At 45.2% G+C, this 24,948-nt stretch overlaps 1 long non-coding RNA gene across 1 annotated transcript; it reads right to left on the bottom strand.

Annotated features, from left to right (window-relative positions):
* Positions 1-16,866: 16,866 nt before the first annotated feature.
* LOC137660773 (uncharacterized) lies at positions 16,867-24,704 on the bottom strand. The gene is made up of 2 exons (XR_011047775.1): positions 24,467-24,704; positions 16,867-19,572 (listed from the first exon to the last, which is right to left on the bottom strand). It is a non-coding gene; the product is annotated as an uncharacterized lncRNA (long non-coding RNA).
* Between the last annotated feature and the right edge of the window lie 244 nt (positions 24,705-24,948).

Here is a 24,948-nt window from a genome sequence, read left to right as displayed (position 1 = left end):
AACATTATGCTGTAATACATTACAATGAATAAATACGGGGATGTTGTGTTCTTTTCCCAAGCTTTCTCTGTACAAACATGCATCATGTATCTGCATGATAGCATTCGTTCTCTATTTACATATTATTTCTAAGCCCTACAGACATAACTTTCCTTTTTGTTTACAAGTCCACGATATTGATGCTTTCTAGTTTAACAATCTATCTTTCTTTCTTTTAGAGATGTCAGGAGGCAAACAGACACAGATGTACCTTAGTATAAAGCATCAATACCGGGCATATTTGTCATTACTCAAAAGTGAAGAAATGTACTTGTTTATGTTGTAAACAAAATTATATTTTTTCTATGTTAAAGATCCCATGCCTAAAAATTTTTGTAAGGTTTAGTTTCAATAATCAGGTAATGACTGCAGATATTTCATCCAGTCTTCTAATTTCAGCCTGTTGTGCAGTTAATTTTCGGGCTTCTAATTTATGGTTCTGGATTAACAGTATCCCAAGGTTTTGCTTATTTTAACTATTTCAGACCCTTCCCTCCCCAAAGCTGTGTATGTTCTACTAGGATGTAAAAAATACTGCCTACGTAAGTGTTTGGGGGACCGAGGTTTTGCACTGTGCTCTCTCAAATGATATGATGAGTGCAAGGAAATACATGGAGGAATGTTGAGGGATAATGACAATATGGAAACATTACTTAAAACTGGACCTAAGAAGTCAGAAAATTAAACTACACAAACCATATAGAACCATATAGAACCATATAGAACCTTTGGAATTTTTTTATCTGTTTAATTCTCTTCCTACTTGATCTCAGCACAGCTTTGAGTGCTTTTGATCACTTCAGCTCTTGCCTGCCCTGCCCAGGATCTACGTGAGTCAGGTTCTGTTGTCACCTGCTTCATTGTAAAACTCAGTTAATATCTATTAAATCAATGGAGCCAATTTAGATTTGTGCACTGAAACTGAGCTGGGGACATGGAAACATGCTTTGGCTTTGTTCTCTCTTTGCTTTTATCCTCTGGTGGCAAATCTATGTTTTGATTTCTACTGGGGCCTTTTGTAAATTTTTTTTAATCCCTTTTAGCGGCTCCCCCCGAAATGGAAGACACTACTGATGTGATGACCACGACCACCTTTCTCTTCTCCTTTGTCTTCTACCCTGCCTCTTGTATTCACCATGTCTCCAATGATGCATTTTCCAATACTGTCGTTGCAGCAGCATGAGATCCTGCACATTCATTTTCTTTATTTCTTCCTGTCGCTCCCGATGCTTCCCCGTAATCTAAAACTAATAAGTCAGCCTGTGTTCAGATTTGCATGATGCTGTACAGCCTCTCATCCTGTCCACTTTCTCTTCTACTTCCCTCTAACAATCCCATCATCTTCTCCATCCCTTTTTTTGTACCACCTTAAATAATTCCTCACTCTTCTTTGTGTTTTCACCCTCCAAAAATGCATTGATCATATCACAGTTGCCTCTATCTGACCTGTAATTTTGTGTATTAGTTTCTGGCTTTTCATTTTTCTTCATAAGACCGAGCCACGTCAGCTGGCTAATTGCTGTATTGCTCCTCCAGCCCAAGTGCCTGCAAAGCACTATATCAGTCATAAAGTCATGGTGAAAAGACTACAGGAGAAAAAACTTGATATTTATTATTGTTTGTTTATTTAAACACAACCACCCTTAGTGATGTGACTTACTTTCTGTACCATTTCCCTCTTTCTACTCTTGCTCTAGCTCTTGTTTGTGCTGTAGATGAAGTTCCCCAGGGCAGGAGTCTGACCCTTGTGTTTGTAAAACACGCAGCGTATTATGTGCCCGGCCAGAAATAGCTGTTCGGGAGCATAACTGGCCGATAGCAGCCTTGCCCTCTGCTTGGCCTCTGCTCTGCAAGGAGGCCCACTGCTCTGTCATTGCCTCTGTTCTTTCCTGCACTCCTTTTTTCTCCCTGAGCTGTCTCTTTGACTTTTATCCAAGGATAAAGCCCTTTGGGGGGGGATGACTCACAGCTCAGCACTTCCTTTGACTCACGCTTTGCCACCTAGGACATTGGTCAGCTCTTACTAAACCACAGTTTATTTTTTTTTATTGCTTATGACGACATTCCTTGCAACTCACATCTCTGTTTTCACCATCGCTGCTGTCAGATCAGAGCTGTGCTTGTTTGTCTATGGCTGGTCAAAGCTGTATTGCCCTCTTTCTCCCTCCCCTTGGGTTTGATAGCCTTTGGTTTTTTAACCATCCCCTGCAGATTTCGGAGCCTGGAGGCTCTCTTGTCTCCAGAGCCTGGCTGTTGGGGCTGCATTTCTGAGGAAGAAGGTGCTGCTTCCCACTGCAGCCTGCTCTGCCAACACAGAAAGGCAGCCTGGCCCCTTGCCTCCCCGTGCAGCATCATCGCCATTAATCAGCTACTTGGCCGTGAGCAGCGCAGCCTCCCTGGCTCCCAGTGACATCCCCGGTGACACTAGTGCGATGACAGTGCAGTTGGTGACATCGCACAGGGGCTGATGATGAGGGCTTAGCAAACACTTCAGCTGGTGCAAAACAAGCGCTAGAATCCAGGTCACTTCCCAGGCAGTGTGTTGTCCCTGCAGGGCAGGGCTAGCATGACTGGAAGTCACTGGAGCCCCATCCCTGGTGCTGACATCAGCAGGAATGACTGATCACATCCAGGAAATTGCTCTTGGAATATCATGCTTGGTTTTTCACGTAAGTATTTTTCAGAGAAGTGGTGCAGTGCAATCATTAATGTATTTGTGCCTTAGCGTCCTATTAAATACACCAGTCAGGCACATCTCCCCACCCCAACACAGTGACTCCCACCCTTAGCCCCATGTTCTTGTCTGGCTGTGTTACTGCTGGCAGAAGGAAGGCCAATATCACTGCTTTTAATGGGTTTCCAACTTGAAGCAGGAAGGAGTTTGGCCTGATGCTTGAAGATTATAAATCAGGAATACAACCCATAGCCCTAACACTAAGCAGACACTAGATTCCTCCTCAAGAGTTGCATCCAGTGTTATTAAAATGTCTTGGACTCAATCAGCTCTCTGCAGCTGGTGCTGCTTTTCAGTGGAGTGAGTAGAAACAGACTTCAATGTGGGCAAAACACACTAAGGCCAGGCAGATCAGCTATTACCTAGCTACAGAACTGATTGTTTTCTCCTAGAATTTCCTAGACAGCAGGAAAAGAAGTGGATGAGACTGTATGCCACTCTTAATGTAGGGTGCAGCTTCCATCTGGGATGCAGATTCTCGACTCTGAAAATCCCAGCTGCAATTTTCCAAGGAGCAAGCATAAGCCAGGCAGTTTGTTATGGAGAGGCGTGATTCCTCTAGGAAGGGCAGTTCTGTTCCCTGAGCTTTTCTTGACTCCCAGTCAGCATTGCCAGGGTTTGACTTCATTCCCAGAACTGATGCTTCCCAAGCCTGGAGCTGTCTGAATTAAACTGCCGCCTTTGAAATTATTACTTTTACTGGCACCTACATCAGTCTGTATAACTGCTTTTATGACACATGGCGCATTATGAAAAATGCATGGAACAAATAGACCTAACAAATAAGCAGGACACACATCACTGTATAATTATGCATAACTACACAGTTATGTAAGTGCTTTTCTTGGGGAATCACCAGTGACGGCAGCAAGATTTGCCTATCGTGTTTGGGCTAGTTAAAGCACTGATTCATCATACTTTGAATACTCTGTTTCCTGCTTGTTCTACAGTAAATGAATTACTGCCTACAATTTCAGTAGTAATTAATGAAGATGAGAGATTGATCCAGTGATAAAACTGGGTTGTCTGAAGAAGAGGACTGATTTACCCCATGTGTCAAAGCTCACAACGTTACTAGAATATCTCTAGCTTGTTTGCAGACCGACTCTTTCTCTTCCTGCCAGGTGCATTTCTATCAGCTGGGGTAACAAATCTAAGCACACAAGCCATGATTTGGCTCTTTTGTTTCTCCTCCATCTGAAGTCTTCCCACCCTTCTATTTATGCCACTTGCCTTGGACTCATTTTTGCAGTTGCATATTTCTTCTTGAACAATCCCACCATCAGATATGCATCAAGTTGGTCAAACCTTGAGCGCAGAAAGCAGCACAGCTGCATTGCTGCAACGCTTGCCACACTTGAATTCGTGCTCTGCTTCCTGCAAAAGTAGTCGTACCACTTCTGGTACTCCCGATAGCTTGTTTAGCTCATTCAGCTAGCTCTGGATGAAATCTTATTGCGTTGAATGAATGTGCCTAGATGGAGAGAGGAGCAAAAGGGAGCAAGGCCATGAGAGAGGGGAGCTGGCTAGGCAGGAATCTCAGCTTATTCCATTCAAATGGAAGCTCTGGAGGAGATGCCCACACTGTTTTTTTAAAGCACAGTGTGATCCCCAGAGGGAAGGCACTATATTAGTACAAGATATTTAATACTAGTGGTATTATTACCGGTCTTATAGTGTCTGTTACTGTAATACCTTATTGCAATGCTTACACAAGAAGCAAATGCACATTGACAAGTGGAGGGAGGGAGGGAAGGAAAGCGATGGGTTTGCTTCAAGCAGAAGTGGCTAAACTTGACATTTGATCTGAATACAGTCATCTCAAAACAAAAGCAGATTCTTTGCTTCCTTGTAAATCTTTCTGGGCATTATTGAGTTGATGATGCAAGTGCTTTCTGCACAGGTAAAACAGTCTGGATGGTGGGTGGATGAGAGATCTGTCATAAATGAGCAATTTATGAAGAGATTAATTTATGATGAGTTCAGATGAGCAAACATTCAACGTGTTGGTGCATATTGCTAGTGAAAGTGCCAAATGTTTATATGGTTTCTGTGATGGGAGAATCTGGGGAAACCAGGCTTTGTGGTTGAGCTTAGTTGGCTGCGTTACTTGTTCCTGTATACATCATGTTAGAGTCATTGGTTAAATATCCTTCCCAGCTTTACGTAACTCTGACCTTACAGGTGAAGAGTTTGGTCCTGCCCTAGGAATTGCAAAGCGAATGATGTTTGTTGACGGAGGCAGATAATACCTTCCTCTTCAGTGAGTCAGGATGTCAACAACAACTACTTGGACAGGAATTGACAGGAAATTTAGGCTTAGTCCTTGAACTTGTCATTTTTGGCAGAGATGTGAAGGAATGAAACACAAAGAGACAGAGGGGGAAATCTGGATTTCCTCCCAGAGAGAAAGTTTACTTGAATTGCTTGGTCATGGACTAGCTCGTTTCATTCACAGAAAACACTACAGATGATAGTCTCAAGAGAGACTGAAGTATCCAACGCAATGACATTAAGGACCCTGAGAAGGAACAATCATATAACCCTTCCCAGGAATATACTTCAGGAGGGTATAATTAATCACTGTAAGGCCCCAGTGTGGCTTCACTGAATTCAAATAGTCCCAAAAATATCACTGAAATTTCTCTGGTGAGTTTTGTAAACAGGATTTGACTCCAAATTAAAACCAAGCATAGATGGTGAGTATTCAAAATGTCAGTTAATTTTATCCTGAAACAATTTCTTAGGCTAGAGTTTAAATTTTCATTAGTTCAAAGAATCAACATGTTTTTTGGTTCATGTCTTCCAGATATGCAGGGTTGCAAATCAATAGCCAGTGTCCTGCAATAAATTTTTGTTTCAGACACTTTATGGCCAGGGTAAAGAGAACGTATGTAAATGGAGAGAAAACGGATAGACTGCTAGAAAATAAGTGTTCCTGCCTTTCCTTAGAAAGGTTAATGGAAGCATCAGCCTGCAGGTACTATGTTTGCTTGTGGAGTTTTCTTCCCTTCTCCTCCTCACCCCTTTTTTTTTGCAGTTGGCATTTGGAGAAATACCGAACTAAATCCAAGCTAATGCATATGTATGTCATGTAATTCCACGGAACTGAATGGAGGGGCAAGAGGCTGATGGGACCAGTCCTGGGAGATCCTGGCTGCCATTTGTGCCCGCAATAGGGAGCAGTGAAGGGAGTTCAGGGTCTCATGAGAGCAGAGTCTAAATTCAAGGCAGGCTCGGGCATGCGCAGTGGCAGGGAAATGCAATTTGATAGAGGCGCTGGGGCTCCGAGGGGAGTGAATGCCACCTACACCGCTCCCAGGAGGCTTCTGTTTCTCAGAAATGTTATGGCAACATGTTGCAAACTAGATATTAGTTGTACTTTTCAGTTTGCTTTGTCATTTTGATCAGCAGCTTTTACTCTGGAACAAAAACATACTAATGTGTCGTAATATATTAATACAAATGTGGGTTTTCAATGACTCAAAAGAAGTGGGCAGCATTCTGGTGTGCACCCTTGCCATTTACAGACTTGGTTGCAGTGATCAGTTCCTGCCCTAAACGCTGAATTTCCATCATTACAAAGAAAGGATTCTCAGTAAATACAAACTTGTTCAGTGCTCCAATAACGCATAGCATTTTTCCATTGGATTAAACATACAGAAATTGTCAGGACTCATCACTTGCTGGCCAGGTTCAAAGGTAAATAAGCCAAGAAAGTAAATTCAGATAGAAAAAAAAAATCCTACTTCTACAACATTGTCCAATGAACATTTTTTGCCCTGTGAAATGTTCAGTGATGAGGTGGGTATTTTCCCTCAATGGACCCTGCTGAACAAACACCCATCAGAAGGTTTATTTATAGCTCGCATGTACATAAGATGCTGCTCCTCTGTTTGCCAGCGCCCCGCTGCTCTCATTTGACCTTATCCCTAGAAGGCTGAAACTTTATTACTGTAATGAATCTTTGTTTCTCCTTCCCTGCACTTGGGGGATTTAAACGTGCTTGTACCAAGACGCTGTCTCCTTGCTCGGCAGTATATAATCTAGGATACATGCAAGTTGATTTCACATGGGAATTAGAGAGGATGGAAGAGATTTGTCACAAGACGTTTTCGACCCTTGTTACATCAGCCTTTGGGAACACAGTATATCAGCCAAGATAAAGACTTGCCCTGTGAAATAGGTCATTAGCACTGATAAACAAGTGTCCAAGAAAGATGGAGTTGAGGGTCAGGGTAGTAGCCTGAAATACTGAAGTCATTTGGGATGTTGAATTAATGTATTTACCCAGAAACAGGTTCAGGGTGGAGAAGGGCAGGGCAGCCTTTCTCACCTAGCAAGCACCATGCCCCATCTGATGCCAGCCTTTGTGAGAGAACTTTGACCTTCTTTGAATCCTCATTAGCCCTCAGTTTGCCACTTAATTTGTATTAAATTGATCAGTGCAGAATTCAGCCAGTCTTTTGCTATTCTTGTGTTTTATTCCCAGTAGCACCAGCCTTCAGTTTCGTAACAATTTATTGACTGAATGGCTCTTGTCATATCTGATCCGATGCCACCTGGCAGTGATCACTGAATGTGTTTTCCCTGGAAATTCTGCTCTCTGAAGGGCAGCGAACCCCTTCACTTTTACACTGCTTTATAAATGTGGGTTGTTTAAAATAAGACACGGATATTTCCGCCCCATTTTTAGAGCTTGGATTAAATGCTTTTCATTGGCACCTCCCAGTGGAATCAGATTTCTTCTCTGATTATTCTGGCTCCTCCTTTTCCTCCTGGGCTGGCCAGTTCAGTGCTGTGTAATCCTGGGAAAACCAGGAAAGGAGAGTTACTGGGAAAAAGGGTGGGATTCCTCTCCCCTATCTTGAGCCATCTGCATGCCCAGCATGCAGCTCCAGCTCATCATCCCAGCTCCAGCTGAGCTAATGGACAGAGAGAGGCATCTCCTGGGGGCCGCTCATCCCATCCTGAGAGAGCTGGCTAGGAGGGGCGTGAGGAATCACAGCCGGCAAGTGCCCGTCTCCGTCTCCCGAGTCCAGGCCATTGCCATAGCCACGCTGAGAGCTGGAGGTGCGTGAGATGAATTGTGTGCCCAAGCAGCACAACTGCAGGGCTTAGAGAGAGAGAAAAAGGCTTAGCAGCAAGAAGCACAGATTGAAGGTGTTGGATACGTAGGATGAGCACAGGAGAAAAAGGAGATTTTACAATGTGGATCATCTAGTATGTCAATAATAAAAAATAATTTTTTTTTCCAGAAAAACTCTTTTTTACTGTATTCTCAACTAAAAATAAGGTGAATCACAACTTTACCAGCAAACCCCAGAAGAACCTTCCAGGAAAGCTAACAGTTAAATCTGTATAACTCCTTTTACATCTCAAAAGTTTTCAGTGACCAGAGGCCAATACTTCCACCTCCACCTGTAGCACCCTTCATGCATTATTAATTCCCATCCTTTTCAAACACATCACTGTGCACATTTGCTGCATGTAAATATAGAGTTTGATTGTTATTTATTCCACAGAGTACTGCAGAGTTAAAGAGCTTTTAAAGTACATGTATATTAAACATAATTTCTCAGAAAATTATTTAGTCTATGTTTAAAAATCTGGACCAAACCTAGAACTTTTCACAGTGCAGGTCACCTGTCACAATCATTATTTGCTATGTGACCTCAGAGTTTATTTACCACCCACAAATTAGTCTTTGTAGTGGTTCTGCTTCTTGTGACTTCTAAAGCTTTGTATTTGTTTTATGTTTTGCTTTCAACTCACATTCCAGAATTCATGTGCCTGGGGAAGAATCTCGGTTATCTTTCTGTTTTACTTTTGTGGTTTTTTTTTTTTAAAAAAAGCAAATTCCCAACTTTCATGATTACATGGAAACTTGGAGAGACTCAAAACCATGAAGGCAAATGTATCCTAAATATATCCCTGTGACCAGCAGGTCGAAGGGGATGATTGTGCCCCTCTGCTCCGCCCTGGTGAGACCCCACCTGCAGTGCTGCATCCAGCTCTGGAGTCCTCAGCAAAGGAAAGACATGGACCTGTTGGACCAGGTCCAGAGAAGGGCCCGCTGATCAGAGGGCTGGAGCACCTCTCCTATGAAGACAGGCTGAGACAGTTGGGGCTGTTCAGCCTGGAGAAGAGAAGGCTCCAGGGAGACCTTATAGCAGCCGTCCAGTATCTGAAGGGGGCCTAAGATGGGGACAAACTTTTTAGTAGGGCCTGTAGCGACAGGACAAGGGCTCATGGTTTTAAACTGAAAGAGGGTATATTTAGACTAGATATAAGGAAGACATTTTTTACAATGAGGGTGGTGAAACACTGGCACAGGTTGCCCAGAGAGTTGGTAGATGCCCCATCCCTGGACACATTCAAGGTCAGGTTGGACAGGGCTCTGAGTAACCTAATCTAGTTGAAGATGTCGCTGCTCACTGCAGGGGCTTGGACTAGATGACCTTTAAAGGTGCCTCCCAACCCAAACCATTCTATGATTATATGATATTACTCTCGTGACTTCTAAGTTAATCTCCTGAGGTGAGGTTTCTTAGTGCATGGGAGGCTCCATGCTACGCTGAAATTTATGAAGCCCATACTGCCACAGGAGTAAGCAAAGAAACAACAGTCACAGTCAGGATTTGGGGTAGAGGTAGTAGGTTGGTTTATGTGAAGGCTGTGAGGTTGTTTTAACTGGGGAAAAGGGAAAGAAGGATGCAGCAGTCAAGAAATAGAACTGATAAAGAGAATATGGGTTGGAACAAGGCTCCTTCTTTTCCTTTTGCGGTGTGCTTCAGCAGTTAGTAACCTCAACTTAGGGCCCGCCTAGGCTTTGCGGAGAAGGATGCTCAGGGCTTGTCAGTGGGTTATGTACTGACCAGTACAAGCACAGGGTTGTCCCATGTGTGTACCTGGCTCACTCCAGGAAAGCTACTGGTAAAGAAAGCAGTGAGCATCCCATTGCACACCGAAGGGATATTTAAATCCTCTGATCACATCTGAAGCATCAGTAGCTGCTTTGTTATTGGAAAGAAGAAAATAAAAACAATAGCATTCAAGCTGTAAATTAAAAGCCCACTGCAGATGTACATTTCATGAGCAAAGTTATTAAGAGCATTAGTATGCGTATTAGAAGTAATTAAAAACAAGCAAACAGAAAGAATGACAGGCAAGAACATGCAGGTCAGAGGAGAATTCTCCATTCACTTACACAAGTGCAAATGAATATCTTGTAAATAAATCCACCATCATTTCCATGGGTGAAGGTACAGTCATGCTGTTTATAAGTAGCTTAACCATAAGCGCTGGAAACCAAAACAACAGCATACCATTTACAATAACAAGAAGTCAAAAATGAAATGGAAAACAAAACCAACTTGTCTGTTCTCAGCGGTGCCCTGGAAATGAGGTTATCCTCTCTGAGGAGGCCAATCATTTGCTGAGGCCTTTGCATGGCTGGGATCTCTCTGATTTTTTCTGAGTAATGTCATAATTGGTAGGTTGCTTGGAGATATTTGTCTGAGAAGCCTTCTCTGATACTGTTACTAGTTTTTAAAATGTTGTTTACAGTTATAGTTGCTCATGCTACTTCATTGATGAACTTCTCTTTTGAGTATGCATAATGGTCCCTATTTTCTCTACATAAACTTATTATTTGTGAGTGTTCTCCGAATAATTCAGAGAATAACTTCTCATTTCATGTAATGTTTAGAAATTCTTTATTCCTTGTGTTTTATAGTTAAGCTGTAAAATGCATCATTGTACCTGCTCCTGACCAGAAAATGAAAAGCCTTTCAAACCAGATATAATCAACAACAATGCTCTTTTGATTTAAATAAGTAAAGGGTTTAGAAGTATTTCCAAGAAGTATTTTCAAAAATTGTTTTCAAGAAGTATTTTAATATCTGAAAGTTGTCTGACTAGTCAAATAAAAGATGACTCATAGATCCCACTAGGAAAAAAAATATCCATCTTGTTTGCCCAAATGCCAGCCAATATTTTAATCCTCTTCAGATTAGTTTACTTGTGTGAAATTGATATTTCAAGGTGCTGCAGTACCTGCCAGAGCAAATAAGTTACTAACCAAGGTGGGCTCATAGAGCTTCTGCATTCCATCAGGTTCCACAAGGAGCCTCGACTGGTCTGTGCCGACTGGGGCAATTAAGGCCAGGTGAAATGCCAAGCTCCTTAGCTCATCTGCTGCAGAGAACAGGTCTGCAGTGTGCCTGCTCAAGTCTTGTTACGGGAATAAATCCGACTTGCTTCTCTTACTAGGTCAGAGGGAGTCTGCAGTGTCTTGATACGCAGCATGCCATGATATCGTATGTATCACAGAAGCCAAAAGCTTCATTAGGTTGCAAAGGCAAATGCTGGAAAGTTAGGAAATGCCGGAATTAAGGATGCTTACTCAACCGACATTTGTCTCCCAGTGGCAAATGATTTATGATACAATCTCTAGCCCCATGACCGCCCACTGGTGTCTTCCCCTCCTCCGGTGCCCAAGATGAGCCGTTTGTTTACTCTGCATTGAGCGTGCCCAACCCATGTTCACTGTACTTCTTCAAACTGTGCTTTGAAAACAGAGATATTTATTCTTACAGGGTTTTTTCATATGCTCGTATCTCTGGAGTAGCTCAGAAAAATAGAAGATGTGCAGGGAGTCCCCAGCATTTCCCATCTGCAGATGTTTAACCTGGCAACTGCAATAACGCTGCTGTGCCGCAGAGCAGAGGGGAAAGAGGGTGGGGGCTTCACCCACGCAGGGGAGTGGGGAAAGCAAACCAAGGGCAATTCCCTTGGGCGCTATTGCAGCGGAGCCCACCTGACTCACCAGCAAAATTCAAAGCCTCCTGTCCGGACACTCCATCTCCATCTGCAATTCCTTACCCTGGTGTAATCTTCCTCTCCCTCTACCTCTTTCCTGCAATTTATTCTGCCTATATCCTATAAATCAGGTTCCTGCATTGAAATCGAGTGAATTCTTCTTTGCAGCTGCGTCGGCAGGTCATGTTAAGGACCTAAAATCACCATTTCCCCTTAGTTCTGTCATCTAGTCCTCACTGGACCGACAGCACTTCCCATCTGTAACTGCAGGTAAAGTCATGACCAGCCCTGGGCTGGAGCACCCTGGGAAGTCAGGTGCGATGCACTAGCAACTCGACTGGGTACGTGCTGATTTATTTTTCTTCCGGATAACATAATTTACCAGATTTCCCTAATTTTCCTATGAAATTGCAAAAAGCAGATAGCTGAGAAAAAATAATGCTGCCATACACACTTCTGAGTATAAAGAAATCAGGCTTTCTCAAAGCAAAAGTCACCAGTGTCTATTTTAACACAGGCAGAATTATGTCTTTTCCTCTAGCCTCACAGCTGGACACAGCTGCGCTGATCTGCCTGAAATCTTCCACAGTAATTCAACAGGAGACAGAGATTTGGAATGAAAAATTTTGGTTCAAGTTTGACAAAATCATAAGCAACAGAAAACAAGGCTCCTAATGGGACATGCTGGAGACCTTAACAACAGATGCTGTCAGCAGCTCTGCTTATAATAAATTGTGGGCATTGATGGTGTTAATGTTAAAATAATTTTCATGTTTAAATTTTGATGGGATTCATTGGTCAGACACTGTGTGCAGGGCAGATAAAGAAAATAGTGTTGCTAAGTCATAGGCAGTCCTGCAGGAGTATTTTGGAATAAACTCCCTTTGCATTTAAGAGGAGGATGGGGTTTGTCTTCATCACAGCTACAGATTCAGGACACATAGGTCTGTTTCCCATGCGACCGTTTTAGTGCCTCGGTCAGAACGGCCCCTGGTGCTGTCCCACGTATGATGCACACCTGTGCTCCATACTTGCCCTTTCAGAGACCAGTCCCCACACAGTATATAGGCTTACTCTATAGGCTTGGGCTTTCTCAGGACGCTAGTCAGTAAGGTGCTGGTTAGGATTACCCAGTACCCCAACTGGAGTGACCGATGGGCATTTTCAGTTGCCTGGCTGGGAAACACAGGCTTCTCTTCAGTGGTTTGAAGAGGGTTATAAACTATTAGCAAGTGACCTCAGCTAATGACTATAATATCATGTTCTTTCATTCTATTCACTTGCAGCATTTACAACATCTCCCCATTATCGTTTAGACTTTTACAACTCTTAATGACCCTTTTATCAGAGCAGCAACAACCGATAAATCCCCTTTGGCATTTATTGCCCTGCCTCTAATACATAAAAGCCCCAATTTATAACATCTCATGAATGCTGAAGATGATTTTTCAGACTGCTAGTACTGTAAAGCCTCTTCAAATCTCACTTCAAAAATAAATGCTCTGATAAAGACCTTGTTTCTGTGGTTTGCTTGGCATCATCTCTAAATGAAATTCAGCCACAACCTGCAATAAGCTGTGTGGACTGGATGCTGTATGGCAGAGAGAAACCAGAAGGCCAAAATGCCTTCCCTGTCAGGAGGTGTCCCATCCAGCTCCCACCTCCTGCCTCCAGCCAGAAGTGGTTTTGTCCTTAGCTGCCAGGAGGAGTTTCAGTCCCGGGCACATTCAGCAGGAGCTCTGGGGACAGGGGACACAGCTTTCATTGCCATCATTGCTACAATGCCATTTCACAGCCATCATAGACAGTACAGGTGAGGCTTGTACACCTGACACAGTCCACTCAGAAGTCACTGCGATCAGTTGGCTGGGGTTTGTCTGAAAAGGGTGGAGAGAAACAGGCACCACCAGGAGAGACTTCATGCCATCCTATGCAAGGTGCCCAAGAGGGACACCTCTAAGGCACATGGTCCCAGCTGCTCTTCTCCCTTTGACACAGGTGGAGCTGCGCTCCTGGCTGACAACCATCATCTAACTTCAAACCAGCTAAAATTAGATGCCACAAACGTCTAGGTCTTAGTTTGCAGTGATGACATCATAACTTTGAAGTTATCTCTCTGTTATCAGTGTCAGGGACCAGACCCCAAAAGTACCTTGTTTCCTCATCCTTGTAGTTTTTGCCCAACACCCAGTAATGCCCTGCACTCCCTGTAGGACATTTAATGAATCACCATTAGTACGATTTGAAAGTGTGCCTTGGCTTGATTTATCTGCAGGTACAACACATGCAGCCACAGGAGCCTGCAGAAAGGAGCAGGATCTCTGCTCCCCCCTTGCTGAAACCCTCCCCTGCACTTCCAAACCCCAGCAATCAGAGCAGAGCAGATTAGTCCTTAGGAGTCATTTCAAACTGAACTGTTAATGAAGGCAACCCAAGGATACTATGTGTTCCTGGCAACAGTTTCAGTTTTGCTAACTCTATTTCTAGACGCCAGACTTGGGCTTGATTCAAAGCCCAGCGCTGGGAAGACTTGACGTCAGCGGATTTTGGACAGGCCCGTAGATATTTCTGTGCGGGGAATGCAACGCCATGTAAAGACGCCCAGGCTAGGTCTAAGTGAGCTATAGCCAGGGCTGGAGGTCAGTATTGCTGTGCTGGTGAGACGCTGCATCCCAGCTCATGAGCCTTGCTGAGAAAATGCCTGTTTTGACTGGGGCAGAGAGCTCAGATAAGGCATGGTTTTCCTCCTGACGTGAGCTAGCCCAAGCATCTTTGTGCCATGTGAAGACAATTTCAGTGCTGGTGCAGCCAGGTCTGTGCCCGAGAGAGCAGATGTGCTCAACTCATCTTGTTTCCCATCTTCTCGGCCACCCATTCACTGCTGTACCCAAGTCTATTGCCAGGTCCCCTCACTACCTACTCTCTCAATTTTCTCCTGGCTCCTGCTGACCCTCTTCTCCTCTGCAGAACTATAAACCCAAGAGCTCCCTAAAGAACTTTTCATTAATATAATTTATTAGTTAAATCATTCCTCTGACCTATTTCTCGTTCAACTAGCATGTCTCCCCATCCACTCAATATAATTGGTACAGCACCTGAACTCCACTGCCGGGTTTTAAATGGCCTGACATATATCACTGAGTCACAGGATATTAAGAGAAAGGTGAGAGGATTATTGGCGCGCTGCCAGTGGGATCAGATTGGATTTCTTCTCCAACCACTGAAACATGCGGTTGTATAAAGAGGGCTCACGCAGGCTTGGTTCAGTCCTTACTCAAAGCTTGACTGCTTGAAAACAACGTAGGGGTTTCACCAAGGACTCGGGGCTTGGCTGCATAAGGAAGCCCTTGTTGCATCCATTGTCTTGCTGATTTTTGGAAGGGGATGGTCTGCGCGAGGCTCTGCGGGATGGGGCTGGCAAGGAGAGCTGCGCCGACCTACTCTCTCTGGAGCTGGAGTTGCATCAATGCTCTTCTACTGCCTGGCCATGCTGGCCTGTTGTAGGAGCCAGTACAAGCAGCCTGGCCTCGCCTGCCAGCCCGCACGTGGCCCCAGGTGCTCCCATCGCTGTGATTTCTTCTTCGGCATTATGGTTTTCTTCCCACTGATCCTCTTAGAAGTCTAAGGAATCATAAAGTGCTGGGCTGTAGGTTTTCACTGATGATTAATTTTGTTGCACAGTCTTTTCCCCCTTTAGAATTATAAAACATCAAAGGGTGCAAAACACAGCCACCATCTTAGCCAAGAGACATCCTTTGTGCCTTTTTGTCCTTTGGGGGAAAAAAGCCTGCCGACATCATCTGCGTTGATCAGGATCTTTGCAACTGGCTCCTGTCTTTTTGGGGCTTCTCCTTCCCTCCCCTCATCTTCCCATGTCCCCCACCCCATACCGAGGGGTAACCAGGGAAACTGGAAACCATGGCAACACAAAGCAGCATAATTTGTCTCCGAGGAAAAAAATACAAGCATGCAAAATCCCTTTAAAGGTTATACCAGGCGCCTGGGTCCAAATCTTCTCTTTTCCCTGCTCTTTGGAGCAAGGAAGCAATGGGCCTGCCTCCTTTTCGCTGGGGCTGCCGGTACCGTGAACCCTGGGTGATGCTCACCTCCCACCACTCGCTTCGCCTGGCCAAAGCCCTCAGCTCCTTGTGCCCCTGCAAAGCCAATGCAGCAGCAAGGTCTCAGTTTCCATCGATGTGGTGGTCCCACCCCACCAAGACCCAGCAAAGCAATCGGACATACTAGGACAGCTGCCCCCACAGCATCTGGCTCCCTGTTATTATCACGAGGACTTGGTTGTCCCATTACTGAGTGCTTCTCTGTTTTGAATACATCTCTCGACAGGACCCTTGTGGTGTAGGGAAGTGCTTTGATCACCAACCAGAGACAGAGGACTCGGGCACAGAAGGTTTAGGGTCAGGTTTTCAAAGGATGAGCCAACTGGGTGCTTCTCTGTAGCTCTGGACATCTTGTCCTTGTCACAAAGTGAGTCTGCAATGGAGGAGAGAAAAGTAGGTTTTCCCAGTCCCACCAAGTTGTTCACCCTCAGGTTGCAAACTCTGGATGAGGGATGAGGCTTTCTCCCTGCAGGGCAAGGCCAAGGGCACAGAAGTCCAGAACACAGAATACACATTTTTTTCTGCTATTTACTAGAAACTAGTGATGGCATCGGAGCAGTGCTATCATCACTGCTCCTCCAAAAAGTGGGAAGGGAAGGCAGCTGGAGAGAGAAGAACATGATGGCGTCTTGCTCTCTCTCCCCTGCCACAACACTTTTCCAGGGAGCCAGGTGGCACTGCTGCTTGGTGCCCATCAGCAGAGTTGTGCACAGGGAGAGGAGACGATGGCTCTGCCACCCTGCCTGGGACAGCATCGCCCTGGGGCAAGGCTCTCAGGGTTCAGCCCCTGCTCCCCATCCCCTTGCCCCTCAGCCAGACCAGTCTCCTTGGGGAGTGATAGTAGGACCCTGACCCCTCCTCCAAAGGGATACTGCAAGGGATACCCATGGCCACTTCTCCAAAGGGATACTGCAAATGCTGTTCTTGGGGAGGTACGAGGGTTTTGATATCAGCTGTGGAAGTGTCAGGCAGCATTGCCAAACACTGCTTTTGCTGCTTTTGCTGACCCCAAGTCAGCAAAGAAATAACTGGCAGGTTTTGCTGCTCTAAAGGAGTGCAAGAGACACAAACTGCTTGACTTCTAGCTTATTTCCAAAATAGAACACTGACTATAAGTTGCCTTGTTTAGGAGAAGAATGATGACAGTAGTAATAAATTGTACACATTTATTTTTGAGTTTGCAGTTACATGAATGTCGAGTGATGGTTGGGAAGAAAACAAACAAACCCTGGCAAGCAGCTATTTTTATAGGATAGTTTTGTGTTGAAATTTCTGTAAGTTGGCAACAGAGTCATCATGAGACCGTTCATCCAGATAAGACCATGCCAAAATCTTCAGGAAACATCTTGTGCATTTAATTTTTTATTTACAAAAACAGAGGGAAGGAGGGGAATGAAGGCTCAGGGGAATGTTTGCAGACGTAGAGTGTCTGCTCTGTAAGGCACCAAATACTTTTTATTCTGTGTATGTAAACGGGACTTCTTCCAAACCTGCCACTTGCTAAGTTCAAATCTGGGGTAGCTCCAAGTCAAGCCTTGCACTGGATTTTCTTGCAGGCTGGGGAGGAGATGTCACCAGTCAGGGTAAGCAAAGTTCACGAACCTTAAGGGCCAGTCTGGGGTATCTCACCTTTAAGGTCAATGAGCCTGTTAAGCGGAGACTGGCTCTCCAGTCTCCAAGCACAGTCATTTTAAAGAGAAGAAGTCAAAACTCTTGCCAGTCATGTTGTCACTGTCTCCTGCCTCCCTGCCAGCACCCAAACAAGGTCTGTTCACCAGAAGCACTGAGCCAAGGGGACATCCGCTCCTCTGTGACTGCAGCTCCAGGCCCAGTCCTTTAGGAAGTGACTTCTTTATCAATGTTTGCTGCTTGTGTTTAATATCTAGGAAATGTCTGGACTTTCTTAGACTTTGTGCTACGTCATGAAAATGTTGCTGTGTGCGTGCATGCATGTGTCCGTCCCTAAAATCTGCACTATGAAGAAAACCTTTTAGGATTAAATGCTGGCTCATAAACAAAAAGTATTTTATGCTAAAAAAATCTAGAGCCCTTGACGCTGCCCCAGATTAATAAGACATGTCTAACCCCTCTGGTTAATAAGACATGTCAAAATTCTGTTTATTCAAGTTGTTCTGTTGAAATCTGTGATTCAGTCTGCCTGCAGAGGGGAGGAAAGGGTTACTTACTCTGTGAGAATGTAAATCTAAGACAGGGGCTTTATAACTGGCTCTGTGATGTGAACATTAGATAGTAATGTCTCAAAACTAAACTATTTAAGCAGCTCCAGTTTCTGTGTTAAATTCACTCTAGCATGTTTGTAACCAAAGGGACAGCTGCTTCCCGAAGAGCCTTTCTTAACGATTATAAGGATCAACTGGTTTTGTGTTGAGATTATCGATAGCATCTTGATGCATTTATTTGATTTTGATTTGTTGTCTCGTTTTCTTTGTAATATTAATGACTTAGCCTGAGGAGTATCTTTTCCTTGATTTTACTTACTTTGTTTAAACTGAGTTTCTTTCAGTAAATAGGGTCCAGAGGGGGGGGCCTGCCAGTTGGCCATCTGAGAGCTTGACCACCTCCTCCAAATTTGCCCACAGTTCCCTCTCTAAAGATTCATAGTGAATTCCACAATTTTCACACACGTGAACAGTTGCAAGTAGCTCACTGATGTTCCAAATGGAATTTGTTTCAACTTTGAACACTGAGGGAAATTTTCAAAACAGTTTGCGAGTAGTGCCTAAGTCTTCTGAGTATTTCAGAGGTTGTTTGGAGAGGTCACAACTGGGCTTGAGCAGCAGGTTGGTCTCCACTGAAGAGCTCTCAAAGGACCCCACATGGTCATCCAGCATGTGCCTTATTTGCAATCAACGTACGGCTGCACCATGAGGTTCAAATTAAAACCCTGAGGCATCAGTCACTAATTAGCTTCTGTGCTCATTGCATACCCATGGAACCCACTATAGGCAGATGAAAGACACATGCCAAGACCTTCAGAGAATAAGGGAGAGAGAACAGAGAACAAATGCTGGGGCAAGGCAGGAAGAAGGAACATTATTTATAGCCAGGTCCAGGATGGGGAGGGGTCATGAGCCCCAAAGGAGGAAAAAAGTCTGTCTGAAATGATCAGCAACCACTAACAACCACCATAACACTGTCCAGAGTAAAGGGCCATAAAGGACAGGTGAAGAAAAAGAGGAGGACAAGGCAAAGAGCCTTAGGAGATGCCCATGTGCTTCACCAAGGAGCCAAAGAGAGTCCCAATTGAGCTTGGTACTAGGGTGTCTTGCAGTATGGCTCCTTTCTAGACAACAAGGTTCACATGCAAGGCACTGGGTAGCACTCATCCTGTTTCTTTCTTCTCAGGACAAGAGGACTCCTTTGACAACCCAACTTCCAGCCTTCACAGTGGATCTTCAGACAGAGCTTCACAGCTCTAGCAGAATGACACCAAGAGATTGTTTCATTTTGTGACAGAGCTGCCTCTATGTACCCGTATTTTAGGATAATATTGTCCTCCTAAGTACCTCTGCTTTTTTTCTTCAGGATGTCTGAACTTCTTCCTTTGAGGCTCCATTTCCCTTACAATCTCCTAATTTCAGTATAAAATACATCTAATTATTCCTTAGGCTGCTGATACCGCTTGCAACTAGGGATAATGTATCTGCTTTATGTATTTTGGTACAACCGGCTGGGATAGACGTGTCCACCCATTAGCTCGTGTGTGTAATCATTGGCTCAGCATTTTTGCCATATGGAGAAGACATGGGTGTTTCCCATGCGGAGGGCTCAAGCGCATGCTCCTGAGGAGGAGGAATTCATCCCTCAATGAGAACATTTGGAGGTTTTATGCGGGAGCTGGAAGACACGAGAAATGATAAGACATCGATTAGGTCTCTGAGTTAGCGGCAGACGCACCCTCGTCACGCCGCCAAGCGGCTATTCTCTCTCCCACTTGTTTGCTCTTAACTTATCTCCTTGACTCATCCCAAATCCAGCTGACACCAGAGACAGATAGGCAAACTACACACCACGGTCCCTTTGCTAGCCTGTGGTGCACCTTCTGTTGCCATGTCTCACATCAGGGACAACAACACGGCAATGAACTTTTCTTTGCTAAATTAGAAGAAAAAAGAGCTGGAAATACTGGAAGTATAATGAGGAGAGGGGATCCTGGAAAGGAAAAGTGAGTTATGAGAGCTCCTGGGAGAGGAAGAGCTTTTTAAAAAAGAGGTTTCTTTTTCTTGCACTTCTGCTAAAAATGTGTCACATTGGCACCAGTCCCATGTGTCAGTGAAGGTGATGTGCTCACCATGAGTGAAGCACCAACCTCTCTAGCAACACGGGCATAATATGTGGTACAGTCTTTCAACTCTCTTTCTGGATATGACAGGGTTCCGTCAATGCTTGGGTTTTTTTTAATGCCAGGTTGACATTTCATAGTGCCTGATTAGAGCAAAAGGACCAGCATGGTGCCCATGGGCACCCCAGTCCTGGAGGTACATGAGCATCGCCATTGCAGCCAGTTCCTGTGCCTCGCTGGTTCTGAGCTCAGCCATTTGCACCCAAAGCAGACTCCTAAGCTCCTCTGCAACACTTGTAACTAACATTTTTAACTAATGTGCTGTGAGGTTGGTGCAGCTGTAGTGGACACAGAGATAAAGAGGAACTCGGGGAAAGGTGCAGAACACTTCCATCTTCTTCCCTGGGATCACGTAGCCTCTAACAGTCATGGGTACCTTTAGAAAATCAAATAATATTTCCCTCTTTCCTTGAATTTGCAAGGGGAAAACAAGAAAGGCACTGTGTGCTGCTCATTGAGATTAATTTACACTCTCATGGGGCGCAGATCTCACCTCCCAGCACATGCTGCAGGAGCCCAGTGGGAACCTGATCAGACCCAGAGAGGTGACAAAAGGAGATGGCATGGGCTTGGGTGGGACTTGACAGCAGATGGAGGTGGGTATGGGGTTGGTCCACGTTTGATGGGCATGAGGGAGCTGGACCTGGGACAGAAATGTCCTAGGGCAGATGAGTAGTAGGAGAACAGGAATTGTGGAGCTGGGATCTTGCACTGGGAATCAGGATGCAGTGAAAAGTTGGGGGTAGGGGACTGAGATATCAGTGAGGGGTTGGAAGGCGAAGACATAGTAAAGGAGGGTGAGGTGGACAGCATGGGTGTACCCCCTCCTATCCACACACACATTGGCTTGCAAAGAGATAGCTGGAACCCCTGCTTTTGCTCCAAGGAACCCTGAGCTTTCCTTCCCACGTTGGCCTAAGGACTCCTGGTGCAGTGGCACCTCTCATGGACCCATTAGCTCTCCTGGAAACAGTGTCTATACTGTGGTGACCTAGCTCTAATGAAGCCAGAAGAGAACTGCTGTGCTCCAGGACCTTGCCTTGGTAGGGAAGAGTCAGGCCATTCGCAGGCTGTGGGGTGCCAGGTGGGACCTGCCCCATGGTCACTGGCCCTGCCCCACGCTCACCTGCTGGTGTCACACACACACCATCAGCAAAATGCCTACTGCTAATAATGCCTAATCCCAAATAATCCTAATCCCAAATAATGCCCTGCAGTCTCTACTTTCTAAAGTAAATCCAGTATCTCAGCCTTGTGCTGCCTCCAGCCCTCACTTGGGGTCGCATAAGGCACAACCACCAAGACTTCTTCGGTCTGATGGTCTCTTCTGCCTTCAAACAGGTGTGAGGGGTGAGTCTCTTCTCCAGGAGGGTGACAGGCTCTGCTAGAGTGGGTTGCAGAGGTGCATCATCCTATAAACGAAGGGGGATTACAGTTCTGGCCTGGAGATGTGGACTATATCTACTCTGCCTGTTCAATGTCCAGGTTAGTCTTGCTGCTTGTAAATTCAGCAGCTCCAGGTTTTAATTCTCAGTGCAGTGCTCCCACCTGCTTCGTGAAGTCCCAGTAGCCTGTCTGAGAAATGTATCTGGTGATCTCCAAAATGGCATCCGGGTGCTTACAAGGAGCTTTGCTGGTGACTGAGGTATTTTTTCAGCAGCACTTGCTCTCAGAAGCAAGGACTGCCAGAGCAGACCTCTCTCCTCTAATTAGCAACCCCCAGCATTTTACACCAGGCATAGTGTGGATGTCAGTCCGTTCCTTCTAGTCTTCATTTTTCTTGCCTGGGGACAAATGCCCGCAAGTGTCCTTTCACGTCTGAATTTTGACGCGGGCCTCCTCAGCAGCATCTCTCTGAGGCAGATCCCCTTTCCTGCTGCTCTGGCAGTCGCGGTGCTGATACAAAGTGCACATGAAAGGCCCAGCCTGAGTGTATGTGCTGCTGCTATTGCAGGTTTGGAAACCAAATTCGTTGCAAAGCTCAGAGGCTCATGGAGAAAGATACCCACTTTCATTTTTGCCCCCTGCTGCTGCTCGTGGAGGCAGAGACATTCATGAGAGTTGAATGAGCTGCAGGAGGCATAGCTGGAAGACGGCAGACTTTCCTGCTCACCAGCTCACAAACATGGGCATGGGCTTTCGTGTCACAGGCTCTGCCTGGGCTGGCAGAAGCCAGTGCTGGCTGGGCACAGGTGAAATTTCAGCTTCACCTGCTGTTAAGGCACATGAGCTCTCCTTTATGTTCTGTGGCTTCTAAAAACAAAGGGAAGTATCTTGTTTTTCAACGTCCTTCCTGATGCAGTCAGGGGAGGTTGAAGACCCCTGATTAAAAATCGGTGGAAGGGTATTGTAGGTGTGTGATACTGGACCCTTGACTTTACCCCCCTGAATCTGCAAACTTTACCTTTACCTTTACCTTCACCTTCACCTTTACCTTTTTTCTTTTTTTATCTTTACCTTTTCAGCCATATTAGCAAACCCCCATTTTCCCGCTCCCTCTACAGCTGAAGGGACACAGGAATTCCTAGGGATAAATATTCAGGACACTAATTTAAATAGGCAACTATATCTTGTAGATCATTTGCTTTGCTGTGTTGCAAATGTTGCACATTGTATTGTGTAGTGTGTGTTGTGGGTATGTATGTGTTGCACAGAGTTTGGGATAGGCCCCTACTTGCCGTAGATGGCAAGATATAATTGCACTGGACCAGATTTACTTCTCCCAAGTCCTCAGCAGGGCTGGATTTGTTTATGAAAGCAGTAAATTTGCACATTATTCACTATTACAGGGATATCTGACCTAGAGCCAGAAAAGACGGAGTTTTCATGATGATTGCTAAAATTTCAGTCTCAGTCTTTATTGATAATGAGGTTGAAAGATAAACACTGGCTGTAGCCCACCCTATTCCCCATCACCTGCTTGGCTGTATTGGTAAATTAACCAGCTGGATCCAAACTATCCTACAGCCTAGTGTGAAGGAACAAAACTCCAAATCCAGATTCCAATCCGTTTGCAAACGACAAGTTTATGTAGTAAAATGCCAAACTAACCCCTTGTATGCAAACAACCCTTCCACTTGGACGTTCAAAATCCTGGTCCAAACTGAAGCCGAGTGCTGGGGCCCTGAGCAGCACTGCGGTATTTCCAGAAGTTGCTCAAGGAAGCTTCCTCCAGAGAGTGAACCCATTAGGTGCTAGAAGATGCTAGGAGCCATATCTGTTTGCCCAACTCTTGGTGTGAACCCCTGGGTGGGGTGGGATGAATTAGGCTCTTAATGGCTACAGAAAGGTTTTGGAAATAAAAGTTTATATTTACATAGTACATTTCATCCCAAAGGACCCTAAATCACATTGCACAAACTTTACATAAAAAACAGAACTGAAATGCAGCCGTGTCAGGAATGGCGGGTGGCAGCCAGCTGGCATACATTAGCAGAACAAAAATAAGAGAAGTGACTATTTTTGGCCAAGGACACCAGGGCAAACCCGTGTATTGCGAAAGTGCCTTCAAAACCTCAAAGCGCAGTTTTACTCTAAATAGTGATTGTGGATAAATAGATCTTTTGTAGTCAATTGACTTGTTCCCAGGCACATCTGGGGAATTCACTCACTAAAATAAGGGTTTGCTACATTTTGTGCCTGCTAAGGCTGCAGAACTTCCTCACCCAAGACAGCACATTTCCACTCCAACTCCAGCCCCATTTGCAGACTTGCAAGCCTTTCTTAAGCAGCCCTCACTGTTGAGGGTGGGAGACCCAGAAAAAGCCTCTCTGGCTTTCACAGCTGATCTTATCCTCAACTGCCAAGTCTGGAAATGCACATTTTCAGTTGGCAGCTGGGCGAATCTGTGGGTTTATTAGAAAGACAAATTTCCACCATGCCTGATGAGGTAACTTTTCGGAATACAGCTGACCTTTAAATATCAGCACAAAGCAGCCAGGACATTTGAAGGTCTCGCCCCAGAGCCCCTCACAGAACAGGCTGTGCAGCATCTGTTGGGTTTCTGGGCTACACAAATACTTCACACCACTGAAAACCACATTTCCTTACAGCAATGTCACTGAAGAAATGCACTGTATTTTTATAGACACATATTTACTCTGGTGGCAAGGAGGTGTCTATACTTACAGTATGTGGCCCATCACATCTGCATCACCCCTGTGCTAGGCAGGGCCAGCACAGGGGTTCAAGCACTGTCACACCATTAAGTGCTACTAGAACACTACCTGGCTTGATTTTGGCTCCAGGCTACAGTCCAGCCCACTTTGGGAGATATGAACAATACAAGGACCGTTCCCCGAGAGGCAGGATGGATGATGAGATTTTAGCCGTGCCACTTGCCCTTAGGGCCAAGGAAGAAGCCCCTGGCCATTTGATTTATTAACATACCTGTGGCCTTTGAGAGCAGAGCACCCCTTCTGCAGCACACTGCACATTGGATGGACGAGGAAGGAAGAAGTCGGCCAGGAGCCAGATGTCCTTCAAGGAGCCTTTCAAGCTGGGACACAACTCCACTGGACCTCAGTTTGACCTAATTTGGGGCTGCAGCCATCCTCCCTCCCAGTCTCCCACCCCCGGCACCAGCAGTGGCACCAGTGCAGCCACACAGTGCCTGGGTAAGGGAACTGTTTGTCTGAAGACTCATCAGTTTTTCTCCATGGTGTTAGCTTTCAGACAGCTCAGCTCCCTGCACTGGCTCCCTGCCAGCCCTGGGTGTGCAAGGCCAGTACAGCTATGGCTGGAGAGGAGGACAAACCCCATGGCAGCCCCATTTTAGATTGGTTTATGCTGCTGTGGAACAATTCCACATTACAATCTCCCTCCCTGCAAACGTGGGATGCAAGAGGAAGCATACCTGCCTCAGAGCCAGC

Source organism: Nyctibius grandis, chromosome 3, assembly GCF_013368605.1.
Source record: "Nyctibius grandis isolate bNycGra1 chromosome 3, bNycGra1.pri, whole genome shotgun sequence".
NCBI classification, from domain to species: Eukaryota; Metazoa; Chordata; class Aves; order Nyctibiiformes; family Nyctibiidae; genus Nyctibius; species Nyctibius grandis.
This window is presented reverse-complemented; position numbering and strand designations above follow the sequence as displayed.